At 43.8% G+C, this 14,697-nt stretch overlaps 2 non-coding genes across 2 annotated transcripts; both read left to right on the top strand.

Annotated features, from left to right (window-relative positions):
• Nucleotides 1–2,308: 2,308 nt before the first annotated feature.
• Nucleotides 2,309–2,415, top strand: LOC115068011. The gene has a single exon (XR_003847378.1). It is a non-coding gene; the product is annotated as a U6 spliceosomal RNA (small nuclear RNA).
• Nucleotides 2,416–14,158: 11,743 nt separating this feature from the next.
• LOC115068008 lies at nt 14,159–14,261 on the top strand. Its single transcript, XR_003847375.1, has one exon. It is a non-coding gene; the product is annotated as a U6 spliceosomal RNA (small nuclear RNA).
• Nucleotides 14,262–14,697: the final 436 nt, after the last annotated feature.

Raw genomic sequence — 14,697 nt, 5'->3', positions numbered from 1 at the left:
AGCCTAGACAACTTGGCAAGTTACAGACCAGTGAGACACCACTGGAAAAGAGTAGGCTGTGAGCATTTGTTTCTCTGGGTCAGTCACAGATATGAAAATGAGAAGATACTCTCACAATATTTAGTCCTTCTCACTGGACACAGTGATGTACACTAAAGGGAAACACATACCATCACAGGGAACTGCAAAGACCCTCACTGGTGGCAGGTGACCACCACCAGATGGATTTTGTAGCTTTAAAACTAGAGCCTCAGGCCTGTTAGGTAAGTGTTCTGCAACTCACTGCCTCTTCCTCAGTTACCCACAAATATGAATGTTGAAAGAAGAAAATCCAAATGCAAATCAACTACTAGACATGTTGATAAGTAACAGTACATTTAGAGCTATGCAGTTTGATAATTTTCATACATGTCTGTATTGTACGTGTAAAAAATCAACATGATTTCCAAAATGATGAGGGGCTGTGTAAATTTGCTCTGATATTAATTAATATACACATAATAAAATTTCTAATGTCATAGGTTAGTAAACTAGTTTAAGGAACAAAATATATGTCTAGTAAAGTTTTATCTGAGAATGTTTGGTTTTTGACCAAGCTTCCTCTACTTAGTACACGGTAATTAAAAATACCAGACTGATGGAACTAATCTTCTTGGATATTTAACAGTCATACATTGAGGTCTATACTAATTTGGTCAGAGGGATATATAGGACAGTTTTTGCTCCTTGTCCTCCAAGGTCAACTAAGTTCCAAGGGACTATGAGCATCTCTCAAAACTTCCTGTAACTGTGGTGAGTCACCTATTCCTCTGTTCAGGGAGGCCATGGAAACCCAATCAGATGGACTTGAACCAGTGTCCAGTCTATAAAAAGGAGAATCAACTAAGAGGACACATTTCCTCCATGCTTCCAAGTGAGCTCAGCCATAGTTGAGCAGAACTTTTGACTTATCTTCACATAGATGGAATGGTAAAAGAAAGGAGCCAGGTGCTCCTCCCAAGTCTGTATGACCCCTGAGAAACAGATCCTCAAACGAACTTATGAGTAAAAATAAATTGATTTATTTGGACCAACTGTATGGTCTTAAACACCATAAAGGAAAGTATAACCAAAGATTAAAGTGATCAGTGTATTTCTTTAAGAGTTCAAGAGAGAAAAAAAAGGATAAAAAGAGTTCAAAAGCATACCCTTCCCAGACATTAGACTTAAGTCCATATAAAATGTTATTTAGACAATTATTTCTCATTCATGATTTTGTTTCTAAGCAGAAAGTGCTGCTCAGATGTAAGACTTCAAATCTTGGTCTGCAATACTGTAGTTCCCACCTGTAGCTAAGGGAGACAACCCACTATTGTTCTAAAATTATGGCTAAATTTGTTTTCTCCCCCTATCTAGAAGGCTTTGAGAAGGAATTGAAAGTGATTCTAACCACTCCAACAGCTATCAAAGTTACTGAAAACAAATCCTGAGTCCATCACTCTTGAGACCAACCTTGACAGACAAAAGAAAAAATGAGGAGGAACCCAATAGAGGGATGCTTCTGGAAGCTCTTGTTAAGAAATCCCAGTGGACTCTGATATGAGCATTTGAAATTTGCCCTGTTCTAACTTTTTTCTGGTTCCCTAACTAGAACTTGTAATGCTAAGTACTCTTGCCTTTACTTCTCCTTCACATCCCCTATTCACCAATAAAGGACTTTCTTTTCCCCCTACAGATAAGAGTTATGCTATTTTGGAATCTTTTAGATAGACCTACTGAAAGGGTACTCCAATTTCCTCACCCTGTATCCTTGTTCAGTGTGGAAGAATCCAGATTGGTCTACGCACCAATTTCCTATGCACAAGTTGGATAACCTCTTCAGAGGATGATATGATAAGTATAGGAGGTAGGCAGTTAGGGTAAAAAGACTCCAAAGAAAAATACCCAGTTTCTTGGCTAAAAGTCCCAATGTCCTTGGGCTTCTTAGCAATGTACTCTATTCCCAAAGCCAAAAATGTCAAAAGTATTTGGGAGTTTGTATTTAGTCCATAAATTTTTAGGGTTACCTCTTCAGAAGAGATAATGTTATGATAGCAAAAATCTCCATTAAGAAAGGAAGGAAGGAAGGAAGGAAGGAAGGAAGGAAGGAAGGGAGGAAGGAAGGAAGGAAAGAAGGACACGAAATTGTCAGAAAAAAAGTGATGTGAAAATATGGGAGGTGTTGGAGGGGAAAGAGTGGGAGTGGATTTCATCAAAACGTGAATGATCAAATTATGTATGAAATTCTCAATAAAGTTTTTTTTTAAGTTAAAAACAATCGGTATGATTAGTGCTTGCTTTGGCAGCCCATATACTAAAATTGGCACAATACAAAGAAGACTTGCACTGCTCCTGGGCAAGAATGACACGCAAAGTCTTGAAGCAGTCCATGTTTTTAGACAGTGTTCCCCATGTACTCTAGAGCCAGCATGAGCTGACTCCTTTGACTGATAGAATCCTTATCAGGTACATTCAGGGCAGTGATTACATAGGCTCAGTCATAGTCAGAAACAGCATAAATAGACAAAATCACTCAAGAGAACATATAGGCATTCAGGACAGATAGGGTGGGGATCATACCATCAGACATACATACATTCACACTAATGGAGGGACATGCAGACTTAAATGTTTGCCTATGTAGAAATATGCACACATGTGTACACATACACATACTTTCCCCCCCTACATAGTTATGATCTGCTCCCTCTTACATGCTTACATGTGGACCGAAGTTTAGGGGCCCATAAAATCTGAGGGAAATAAGTTAGGGTGCTATGGAATAGATTGATACTTCTTCCAAGAATGCAATGGGTAATCAGTAAAGGATGTGATGCTCTGGTGTCATTTACTGGAAAGGTTTCCAGGAGCCAAAGTATCAGAGTTGGGGCTTTAAACTTGGTCATTATTAGTTTTCTAATGCTGTGACAAAACACTGACCCAAACCAGCTTTGAATGAAGAAGGTTTATTTGGCTTACAGTGCAGAGTCCATCACCAAGGGATGCTAAGACAGGAATTATGGGAAGGAACCTGGAGCACAGACTGTGGAGGTACTCTACTTACTGGCTTTCTCCCCTGACCTGTGCTAAGCCTGTTTTCTTATATAATATAGAACCACCTTCTCATGGGTGGCATTGTCCACAGTGGGCTGGGCCCTGCCTTATCACTCAATAATCAAGAAATTTCCGCACAGACAGGGCCATAGGCCAAACCAATGGAGAAATTTCTCAATTGAGGTTACCTCCAACTAGGTGTGTCAAGTTCACAGCTGAAGCTCTCCAGCGCAATTCACCTGTTGTCAACATTCGCCCACCACCTTTCCATTTTTTATCCCCAAGATCTCACGTTAATATTAATATTACAATATAAAACAGTAAAACTTTAAAAGTCCCACAGTCAAAAATTCAAACACTTTTAAAGCTGAATTTCTCTTTTTTAAAAAAATATCTAATGTCTCTCAAATGTGGACTCCTGTAAAATCCAAAATAAGTTATATACTGACTCACTTCAAAAGGGAAGAACTGAGGTATACTTTAAGCAAAACCAAGGTCTAGCAATGTAGCTGAATTTTGAACATCTGGGATTCAATCACAATCTTCTGGGCTCTGCAGGCCTTGGAGATCTCCACTTCTCTGGCTCTGCCATCCACAATACACACAGTTTGTCTCACAGGTTCAGGCTGGCTCCACTCCACACCTGATGCGTCATGGTGTTGATACCATGGTCCTGGTATCTCCAATATTCTGGGGTCTCCATTGCAGCTGAGCCTATATCTTCACCAATTGCCTCTCTGGGTGCAAATATTCTCTCCATGATCCTTCACATCTCCAACACCAGTACAACCTGAGAAACTCTTACGACACTGCCAAGTTCTGCTACCAGGATGATATGCTGCCTTGGACCACTCTGGACCACAGTGTCTGAGTGCTGACCATTAGGGAATACTTCCAGATTATTTATCTTAATCATGTGGCTCTCATGTTACACATGGATGATTCTTCAGCCTCAGCTGACCAGAATGGATTCGCCTAGTAAAGCACAAACTTCTCACTTCCAAAAAGCATAACTCAAAATACATCACACAAAGCCCTGAAAGAGCCTCCATTGTCTACACTTCCGTTAGCATTATCTTCCAATTTCCTACAGAATATCTCACTGATTTCCATGCATTTTTCCAGTCTAAAGCTCAAAAACCACCCACAATCTTCAGACACATAGTGGTCAGGTATATCACAGCAATATCCAATTCTTGATACCAATGTCTGTCCTAGTTAAATTTCTAATGCTGTGTTGAAACACTGACCAAAACCAGCCTGTGGAGGGAAGGGTTAACCTGCCTTGCAGTTCACCATCCATCATCAAGGGAAGCCAAGGAAGGGACTCGGGGAAGGAACCTCGAGCACTGGTCAAGGAGGTACTCTGTTTACTGGTGGGCTCCCTTGGCCTGTGCTCAGCCTACTTCCTTCTACAACACAGGACCACCTGCCCTGGGGTGGCACTACTCACGGTGGCCTGAGTCCTCCAATATCACTCAATAATCAAGAGAAAACGTCCCACAGACATGACCATAGGCCAATCAATCTGAGGAAATTCCTTGATTTAGTTTCCTTCTAACTAGGTAGGTAAACTTACCAACTGAAGCTATCCAGCACAGGTATGAAGAGGGGATGGGATGTTGAACTGCTAGGGAAGTTATGGGTGCTCTGGGGATATTGGTTGCCCTAGGCTGAGTAAGCCCCTGCCCCAATTATGCTTGGTGCCATCTGCCACTCCTCATGGGGTGATGATGATATGGGAGCTCACCTTGATGGGCAGCAAGTTCTGGGATGAGGACCAGAGGCTCAGAACCTAGCTGTAGAACACCCAATTTGTCATGCCCAACAGCATAGATGACAGCTTTAACAACTCTTCTACACTGGGCACCAACAGCCCTTGGAATAACAGGCCTCCAGCCAGCCAAGAAGGCTAATCAAGGAACACATGTGAGAGGTCTTCCAATAAAGTTGCTATCATGGCTAGTGCTCTACCTGCCTGCCTGCCCCACCCCTCATGGCGCCAGGGAGCAGAAGTCAGAATGAAGAGACTGGACATATAAAATGGGCAGACTTCATCCACCTGCTTCAGGGAGGAAATGGATTCACTGGGGGTAGGTGTCAAGATTTGTCCCCAGTTTTTCCTGGGCTGGACCTGGCCCCTGCAGAGTCTTTTCAGGGAAAGAGGTACACATGTTGATATCTCTGTGGACTCCTGTCCTTTGAGAAATGTCCTGACCCCCTCCCCAAAGGGCATTTTCTCCCATTTTCACCCAAGGCTCCTGACTTAACACTTTGAGCCTAGAGTTGTCTATACCCAGAGCCCTTAGGGGTTGAAGTTAATTGAATACCCTGCCCTACATGTAAGGAAAGAGAGGGGAACAGTGGAGGTGCAGAATCAGAGAAACCAGACAGAGAGTCCCAGAATCTCAGAGTCAGGATTTAGTGAGGTCTTAGCTCAGAAGAAAGAGCACAGCCCCTCACCCATCCTTCTTCTCTCTAGGACAGCTCCCTGTCACAATCTCTCTCTGTATATGAAGACTGGGCCCACAATGTCATCAAGTGAGTAATGTACCCTGCTGTGCCTATCATTGAGCCAGATGAACATGTTACTTCAGATCACGGAAGGAGCAGCAAATCCCTCACGACATCTCAGGTCTAGGTCCCAAACTATGACATACTGGGCAGGATTCTCCATAAGGGCTGTGACCTCAACCTTTGTGGGACCTACACCAAGGCTCCTCCTGCTAGCTGTTGTTACACCCCAGTTGCCCTGTGAAGCCTGTGGTATTAGGTTAGAGGACCCTGAACTCATGAGCTCCAAGGGTGACTCGGGATCCTGCCTTCAGGAGAGGCCTTGGCTAGGATGGGCTTAGAGGTCATAGGAAATCAAGGGCAAGAGAATCACCTCTCAGAGTTGCAGAGACCAACACCAGTCCCTCATGTAATATCCATTGCATCTCAATTAATGGACACTAGAGAGTTCTATGAGGGCAGCAAAAGGTTCTCCAAGAGGCCACAGGGGAGATGTTGGACAGTGAAGAGGAACTACCTCTCCATGGTCAGTTTCTATGCCTAAACTTCTTCTTTTTCTCTTTCCTAGGACCTTTTGTGGGAAATAGCACCTCAAACACAGGGCCCATCTTAATACCTGGTGAGTGTCAGGGGTTTCTGTCCTCATTTTGTGCCATCGCTGAGCTGCCTGCAAACTCACCCCATCTAAGTCCTGGTTCTTGTGTCAGCTAAGTGTGTGTCCAGGAGCCCAGAGATCACAGACCCAACAGAGATCCCAGCAGCCTTAGGGACAGGGCTGCAAGAGGGAACACAGAAGTGAAGAAAGGTCCCAGGCTGGGGGAGGAGAAGCTGGGCTGAGTTGGAGAGTGGGGAGTCCTAACTTCTACCTTCCCAACCCACCATGAGAACCTGAGAGCCAGTCACTCACCCCCATGGAGTCAAGTTACCAGAATGTTAAATGGGGACTGTAGGAAGGTGGATTCAGGGGGACCAGAGGTAGTTATGGGGTGGGTGTGGACTCTTCTGGCGATGCTGTATTGAACAAATCTCTCCCCTGCACGGGACTCAGTGCCTCCAAGTGAAAATAGCTTTCCCCCTAACCTCAGAGTCCCTTTTAGTGCTGACCTTGACTGTGACCTCTCCTGCCAGGGGAGACCTCCACAAAATGAAGTGGACACACTCTCTGCCAGTCATATTACATTGTGCAGGGGTGGGTCACAGTGCCTGTGCAGGGCATTCAGGCTCCTTCCCTCCATCTCCAGGGACTCAGCTCTGGTGGAGAGAATGAGGCTAGAACTCAGATTCCCTGGGTTCACCAGCTCTAAGTTTTCCAGCTGGGGGCCCTAGGCCAAGTGAACTGGCTGGGGTGGTCAGAATGCTTAGATGACATATTGTTGCATGATTATGAGGGGGGAAGTTGGTGAATGCAGAGACCCAGCAGGGGCCTAGCACACAGTAGGTGTTCAGGTCAGCAGTACTCTTCTCACTCACAGTCAGTTGTGCTGCATGACTGGAAAGATACCAGAAGGTTCTGGTATCTATTTCACTGGCCTTCCTCCTGCTGCTGTTTCTCCTCATCTTCCTCTTCCTGTGGTGTAGGTGTCAGGGAAGCACAAGAAAGACGGTGAGTAGGATGTTGGAAACCTGGTTTTCAGGAGGTGACGGGCTCCCCTGTGGACATTGAGTCAGGGGCTCAAGGCAGCAGCTCAAAGGAAACCTGCCAGATTTGTGCAGGTCAGCACAGAAGCACTTCTGAAGAATCCCAGATCAGACACACGTGATCTCAGTACACGTACGAATGTCAGGGATTCCGTGAGCTTCCATCTCCTGGAACATTTGCACACTTGCCCCAAATGAAGTAAAGTTCCCTTCCTATGTTCAGGTGCTGGGTGGGAACTTACCCGCCTCCTGGCTGAGGATCTTCTCTCTTCTGCAGCTCAGCAGAAAACCAGTGATGCACACCCACCTGCAGAAGCTGAGGAGCCAGTGTCCAGGCACAGAGGTCCTCAGAAGAGGTAACTAATGTCCAGTCACCGGATTCCCACCTTCCTCCCACCTCTCATTGTCAAATGACGCTTGTTTCTCCAGATTCTTGTCAGCTGCTGCCATCAAGAAAGACAGCCTGTGTGAAAAAAGAGGGCCATAGGGAGGGGGATACCTGAGGTCTTGGCTTCATAGAGCAGATGGGGAGTGTTTGTAATCAGTGCTCCATGGGACTGAGCCCTCGCTATGCTCCTGGGAGCATCACCACAATTATTAGCTCTGTCCCCTTGTGGGAAGCACAGGGATCTAAGTAACGGAGAGATCCCAGGACTCTATCCAAGAGGCCTCCACCTCCTTCTTCCACAACAGTTGCTTCTGTGAGGATCACACAGCCTAAGGACAGAGTGGAACTGGACAGTCTGGTGAGACATTGTTCCAGCTGCAGTGTTAAGGAGCTTCTGGCTCAATTTGGTCCAGGGTTCTTCTCTGTCCTCCCCTCTCTCAGCCCTCAGTCATATGCACAGCTGATCCCTAACTTCCGGATGCACCTGCCACTCTCTTCTAGGTAAAACTCTATCTTGGTTTTCCTGGGATGATGTGGCCATTCTCTGCCTGTTCTGTAACATCTGTCTGGCTCTTACCATGTTGCCAAAGACACCTGAGAAGCTGAGTTACAGCTCAGTGGTAGAGTATCTACCATGGATTAGGCATTGCGTTTGATTTCCAGACCTGATAAGAGAACCAGTAAGACACATGCATAAATTAGACCTCGTGCACCTGTGCCCCCTGCACTCATCCCCCAGTGACTCACAGGGATCTCCTGCTCTCATTTTATCTTTTACATACGTATTTGTGTAAATACACCTTTTTGGAGGGCAGGGTGACTTCAACACGTGATCTCCACCTTTTTTTTTTTTTTTTTTTTTGAGACAGATTTTTCACTGAACCTCAGAACATGGAACTCATTAATCTGGTTACACTAGATCATCAACAATCTGAGGTATCCTCCTGTCTCTTTCTCTCCAGGGCTGGGATCACAGGCTTGTGTGGCCTTGTCTAAACATTACTTGGCAGGGTGATCGGGATCATACTTCCATCCTCATCCTGTATAGCAAATATTTTATTGGCTGAGGCATCTCCCCAGACCCCAGAGATCCGTCTTTACCAGGCTCCAGGTAGGAACTGTGCAGTCTGGTGTGAGGGCTGCAAGGTAGTTTAGGCAAATGATGCAGAGAACGTGTGTGGGGCAGACAGGGCCTGAGTGAATTAAAAAGGAGGACTCTGAGAGCTGTGTTCTGAGGAGAAGCTTCAATGTAGAGGCACAGACAGGCATCTAATGAACAGCACCTGCAGGCCAGAGACATGGCAGGAACATGGGTCCTGGGGCAGGATCATGCTCTCTCACAAATATAGGTTGAGTCACTGAAATTACGAGAGTGAGGGTATCAGAAAATGAGGTCAGACATGGAGGAACGAAGATGCCAGACAACCCAAGTACTCAGAAAGCCCATGAAGACCACATAAGGATGTCATAGTCTTATTGATGGTCTAAAGAATCACTGGTCACTCTGTAGAACTCTGACTGGAGCAGACCCCGGGAAAACCAGGAGACATGCTCTCCATCTCACTGTCTCCCTGCTGCAGGACGCCCTGATGAAGACCCCATGAAAGAGATGTTTGTGCAGGTGAAACCCTCCAGCCTCAGGAAGGGAGGGGACACCTCTCTTTCTACATTGTCAAGAAAAATTAATTCAAGGGAAGACAGAGAGATGGGCAGTGAGGTGGTTCATGTCTCTCCCCCTCCCCGTGGCTACCAACACCAGGCACCATCTTCCTCTCATGCTCTCCCAATCCAGGCTGCTGAGTCTGTGGGTCCCTGGATGTGACCTATGCCCAACTGTGCATGACAACACAGAGCCAGGCTCAGAAGAACCTCATGACATCAAGAGAGTGACAGCTGTACCTCAAGATGACAAATCAGAGAAGCCCAAGATGAGTCCAGCGAGCACCCTGCCCTGGCGTCCACCATCCTGGAAGCCTCTGACTCAATACCCAATGGAGAGTCACCCAGGGACACAACAGGCCCTTGGTGGACAGTCATTTGCACACCCCACCTGCCTCCCAGAAATTCTTGGATTCACTTGATCCTATTGTAGAGATAACTAATGTTGCTACATTTTATAAATAAAGCAATAATCTTGTCAATGATCAGCTCAGCCTGGGTCTGGGCATACCACCTCCTCCAAAACTTGTGGATTGGATCTTCATACCTGTATCTCTCTAACATCCCACCATCTTAGCTCTCAGACTTCCTTGGGTCACAGTCATCCTGTCCCATCACTGATCACCATGTACCATGTCTTGGCAGAGTGAGTCTATCCACACCATCTCAGTTCTCATCACAGACTGGATCTCCTGAGATCCTCGTCCCCTCAGATTTGGGGCTTGGAGCTTATTCCCTGAGACTCCCTAGTACCTGTCATCGTAGCTCCAATATTTCCCTGGGTCACATGGATCCTATCCCATCCTGGATCAGCACACACCTCACCTTTGCAGAGTGAGTCAATCCCAGCCTGGGTGTCTGTCCTTCTCCCCTGACCCAGACTTGGGGCTTGTAATTCATTCCCTGATAACTCCTTCTCCCCTACCATCTGAGCTCTCTTCACCCCAAACCTTGAAATGCCACCCTAACCTACCTTCCAACCTGATCAAAGAGTAGCTCCACCCCACCCAGCTATGCCCAGATTATGATAGGCAGTTCTACTGGGTAAATTATTCTGGGTTGGCATCTATTGTCATTTAGAATTTGGAATACCTTGGTACAAGCTCTTCTGGCATTAAAAGTTTACATTGAGAGGTCAACTGTAATTCTAATTGATTTTCCTTTATAAGTGACTTGTTTTTGTATTTCAGCTTTCAGTATTCACTCTTCATTCTGGGCATTAAGTATTTTTGCTATGAAATCCCTTGTGGAGTTCTGTTCTCCTGTCTATCTGGTGTTCTGTGTGCTGCTTTTATCTGCTTGAGTTTGTCTTTCATTAATTACATTAAATTTTCTTCTGTAGCCCTGTTGAAGATCTGGTTAATGACAATGACCTAGGACTTTTCTCCTTCCTCTATTGCTACAATGCAGAAATATGGTCTTTTTATGGTGTCTCACATTTCCTATATATTCCATTCCTACATTTTTAAAGTTTTTCCTAATCTTTACTAGAGTGGTAATTTACTAGAATTATTTAATTTTATCATCCAGTCTTGATACTCTTTTTCCATTTCATTCATTCTGAGGCTTTCTCCTGCCATTTCAAAATGGCTTATTGAGTTTTTCAATTCCATCTCCATTTTGGCTTGCGTTTTCTTCAGTATTTCTATCTCTTTTGTGAGTTTGCTTTTCAGCTCCTGAATTGTGTTTGTCATTTTATTCAGTAATATATTTTATTTTCCTGAGCTTCATGTAGGGGGTTAACCCTATCCTCTTTGAGTTTCCTAAGTTGATTATGTGTTCTTTAAATTCTTTGACTTATTTAATCGTGTTTATGATTGTTCTTTCAAATTCTATGTCATGCACTTCCCCCTAGGTAATTCTCATTGTAGAACACTTGTGTAAAACCAGTCGAGTTAGTGGGGACATATTACTTTGAGTTTTCATTTTATTTGTATTTTTCCTTGTGGTCTGAGTGTGTGGATTTCTTTTTTTGTTCATGTGTCTATTATGAAACTCAGGCCTGCCTTTGTTGAGTTGAAGTTTGATTCTGTAAAAAACTGTTGATGTAGCATAGTTGTTTTCTGATTGGGTGTGAATAGTTCATTGGTCTGGGCTTCACGTTCTCTTTTTTGTATGTTATTGGTGGGGTGGAATGGATCCAGGCACATGTGTGTTCTCTAGGAGGTCAAAGCATCTCTCGTCAGTCAGGTAATCTTAGGCAGCCTCAGCAGGGTGAGGTCAAGGCCCAAGGAGAGCTGATTGAACGCCATGGGTGATTATTGGATTTTTTTACAGACTTCGCCTACAAGAATTTTTCACACAGTAAAAGGTTGTTATTTGTCACACATTTCCTTATATATTATTTGAAAGTTGACAAACCATGCTTGACTTTGAGCACTGTTTGAAAAACTATATAAATGAACATGGATTGATGAATTTTGGAATGAAGAAGCAGAGAAGACGGGAGACTGAATAAACAGGAGGTTGGATGGATGATGGATGGGTGATGAATGGAAGGGTGGATGGAAGATGGATGACTGATTTATTGAAAGGATGGATGGACAATGGATGCGTGAATGAATGAAAGGATGGATGGAAGATGGATGACTGAATGAATGGATGGATTATGGGTAGGTGAATGAACGGACAGATAGATGGACGAAGGATGGGTGAAAGAACAGAAGGATGGATGGAAGATGGATGAATTAATGCATTGGGGGTGGATGGGAGATGGGTGGGTGAGTGAACAGAAGGTAGGATGGAAGGAGGATGGGCGAATGAATAGAAGTGTAGTGGATGATGGATGGAGGGATAAATGAACAGATGATGCATGGACAAAGGATGGAAGTCTACATAAAATGATTAATTTGTTAATTTGTCAGATCAAGTGATGAGCTAAAAAGCAGAATTGTGACATTAGAAGCCACAGAACAGATAGAGAGGATTAAATATCTTCTACTGCTACTTGCTGTAGAATGTGTCATAATCACGACACAAATACCTGATGTGAGTGACAGTTTGTGATGCAGACCCTGATCTGCACTTTCTGATGAGAGATAAATTTCTACAACAAAATCCTCGGGACGAGACAGATCCAGTACATGCTCCCTGTGGGTCTATCCACACAGCAGACTTGAGAAGAGAGCCTTGTACACACTCTGACCTTTGAAGCTGTACGAACATCAGTTTTCTCAGCCCAGAGTAAGAGAAGAACTTTCCCAAGATAACCAGATTTCTGTTATGTGTTGTGGCCTGGACGACCCCAGTAAGTATAATTTTCCCAGTTTCATCGATTCTTGCAAGTTTCATGGTCTCATGTTTTCCTGATGGCTGAGTACTAACGCACTGTGTTTACATACCCATTTTCACTAACCATCCAGCACCTGATGGATACATGAGCTGGCTCCTTTCCTCGCTCTCATGGGCAGAGTAGCAAAGAACATGGATTATAAGCATCTCTGAGATAAGACATAGACTCTTTTTGGCATATGCACAGTGGTGGTATGGCTGGGTCATATGTTAATTCTAGTTCTAGATTTCTTGAAAAATCTCCTGACTGCTTTCCAAAGCAGTTGCACTAATTCAGATTTTGTCAACAGTGCCTAAGTGTCCCCTTTTCAATAGAAACATGCCATTTGTTTTTCTAGTGGTGGGTTTCTGACTGGGGTGAGGCAGAATCTTTACACAGTCTTAATTTGCATTCTTCTGATATCCAAGTATATTGAACACACCATTAGGTGTTTCTTGCCATAAGTAATTCTCCTTTACAGATTTTTTTCTCTTCAGTTACATTGCTCATTTTTAATTGGGTTGTTTGCTTTTTTTAATGTTTACTCTCCTTAGTTCTCTACATTATCTAGACACTAATCCTTTGTCAAATTTATAGGTGACAAGGATTTTCTTCCATACTATTGGCTGCCTCCACAGGCAACTGACAGATTCCTTTCCTGTTCAGTAGCTTTTTCGCTTCATACGATCTTATTTGCTAAATGGTTGTCTTATTTCCTATACTAAAACATTCCTATACAGAAAGCTTGCACCTGTGCCTATAAACGTAAGTGAACTTCCCACCTTTACATCTAGAAATTTTAGGGTAGCATGTCTTATATTGAATTCTTGTCCAGGTGTGAGGTAGGGAACTAGCTTCATTTTCCCCATATTGAAATTCCTGTTTCCCAATATCATTTCTTGAAGATGCTGTTTTTTTAATCCAGTATATATTTTTGGCATCTTTGTCAAAGATCATGTAGCTGTAGTTTTGTGGTTGTTTGTACTCGTATCTGGATCCGCCACTTATTCCATTGATCTCTGTGTATATGTTTGTGCAAGGACCATGTGCTTTTTGTAACTAGAGTTCTGTAGTATACCTTGACATCAGCAGTGGTGATATATATTATACCACAGTATCCTCAGAGCTAGGGAGACAGTGTGAGGCAGACCCCCAGAGCTCAATGAAAGCCAGCCTATACAACTTGGCAAGTTACAGGCCAGTGAGACACCACTGGAAAAAAATAGTCTGTGAGCATTTGTTTTTCTGTGTCAGTCACAGATACGAAAATGCAAAGACTCTCTCACAATGTTTAGTCCTTCTCACTGGACACAGTGATGTACACTAAGGAGAAACACAGCACATCACTGGGAACTGTGAAGACCCTCACTGGTGGCAGGTGCCCACCAGCAGATGGATTTTGTGGCTTTAGAAGTAGAGTCTCGGGCCTGTTACACAAGTGTTCTACAACCCACCGGCTCTTCCATAGTCTCTCACAAATATGAATGTGCAACGAAGAAAATTCAAATGCAAATCAACTACTAGACTTGATAAGTAACAGCATATTTAGAGTTGTATAAGTTGATGATTTTCGTACATATCTGCATTTTAAGTGTAAAAATTGACATGATTAGTTCTTGCTTTGGCAGCACATATACTAAAATTAGAACACTACAAAGAAGATTAGCTTAGCTCCTGTGCAAGGATGACATGCAAAGTCTTGAAGCATTCCATATTTTTAAACAGTGTTCCCCATATACTCTAGAGCCAACACGAGCTTCTCCTTTGACTGATATAATTCTTGGCAGATACATTCATGGCAGTGACCACATAGGCTCAGTCAAAGTCACACACTGCATAAATAGACAGAACCAATCATGAGAACATAAAGATGTTCAGGACAGATAGTGTGGGAAACACACCATCAGACATACACATACTCACACTAATGGAGGGACATGCAGTCTTGAATGTTTGCCTGTGTAGAAACATGCAAATATGGGCATACATACACATTTCCCCCCTATATAGTTATGATCTACTCCCTCTCTTACATGTGGACATGTTTAGGAGCCCATAAAATCTGAGGGAGATGGGTTAGGGAGCTATGGAGCAGATTGATACTTCTTACTAGAATCCAATGGGATGTGATGCTCTGGTGTCATTTAGAGGGAAA

Source organism: Nannospalax galili, unplaced genomic scaffold, assembly GCF_000622305.1.
Source record: "Nannospalax galili isolate Female #2095 unplaced genomic scaffold, S.galili_v1.0 scaffold1348, whole genome shotgun sequence".
In the NCBI taxonomy this organism is placed as follows: Eukaryota; Metazoa; Chordata; class Mammalia; order Rodentia; family Spalacidae; genus Nannospalax; species Nannospalax galili.
The sequence above is the reverse complement of the archived record's forward strand: the minus strand, read 5'-3'. Positions and strand labels throughout refer to the sequence as shown.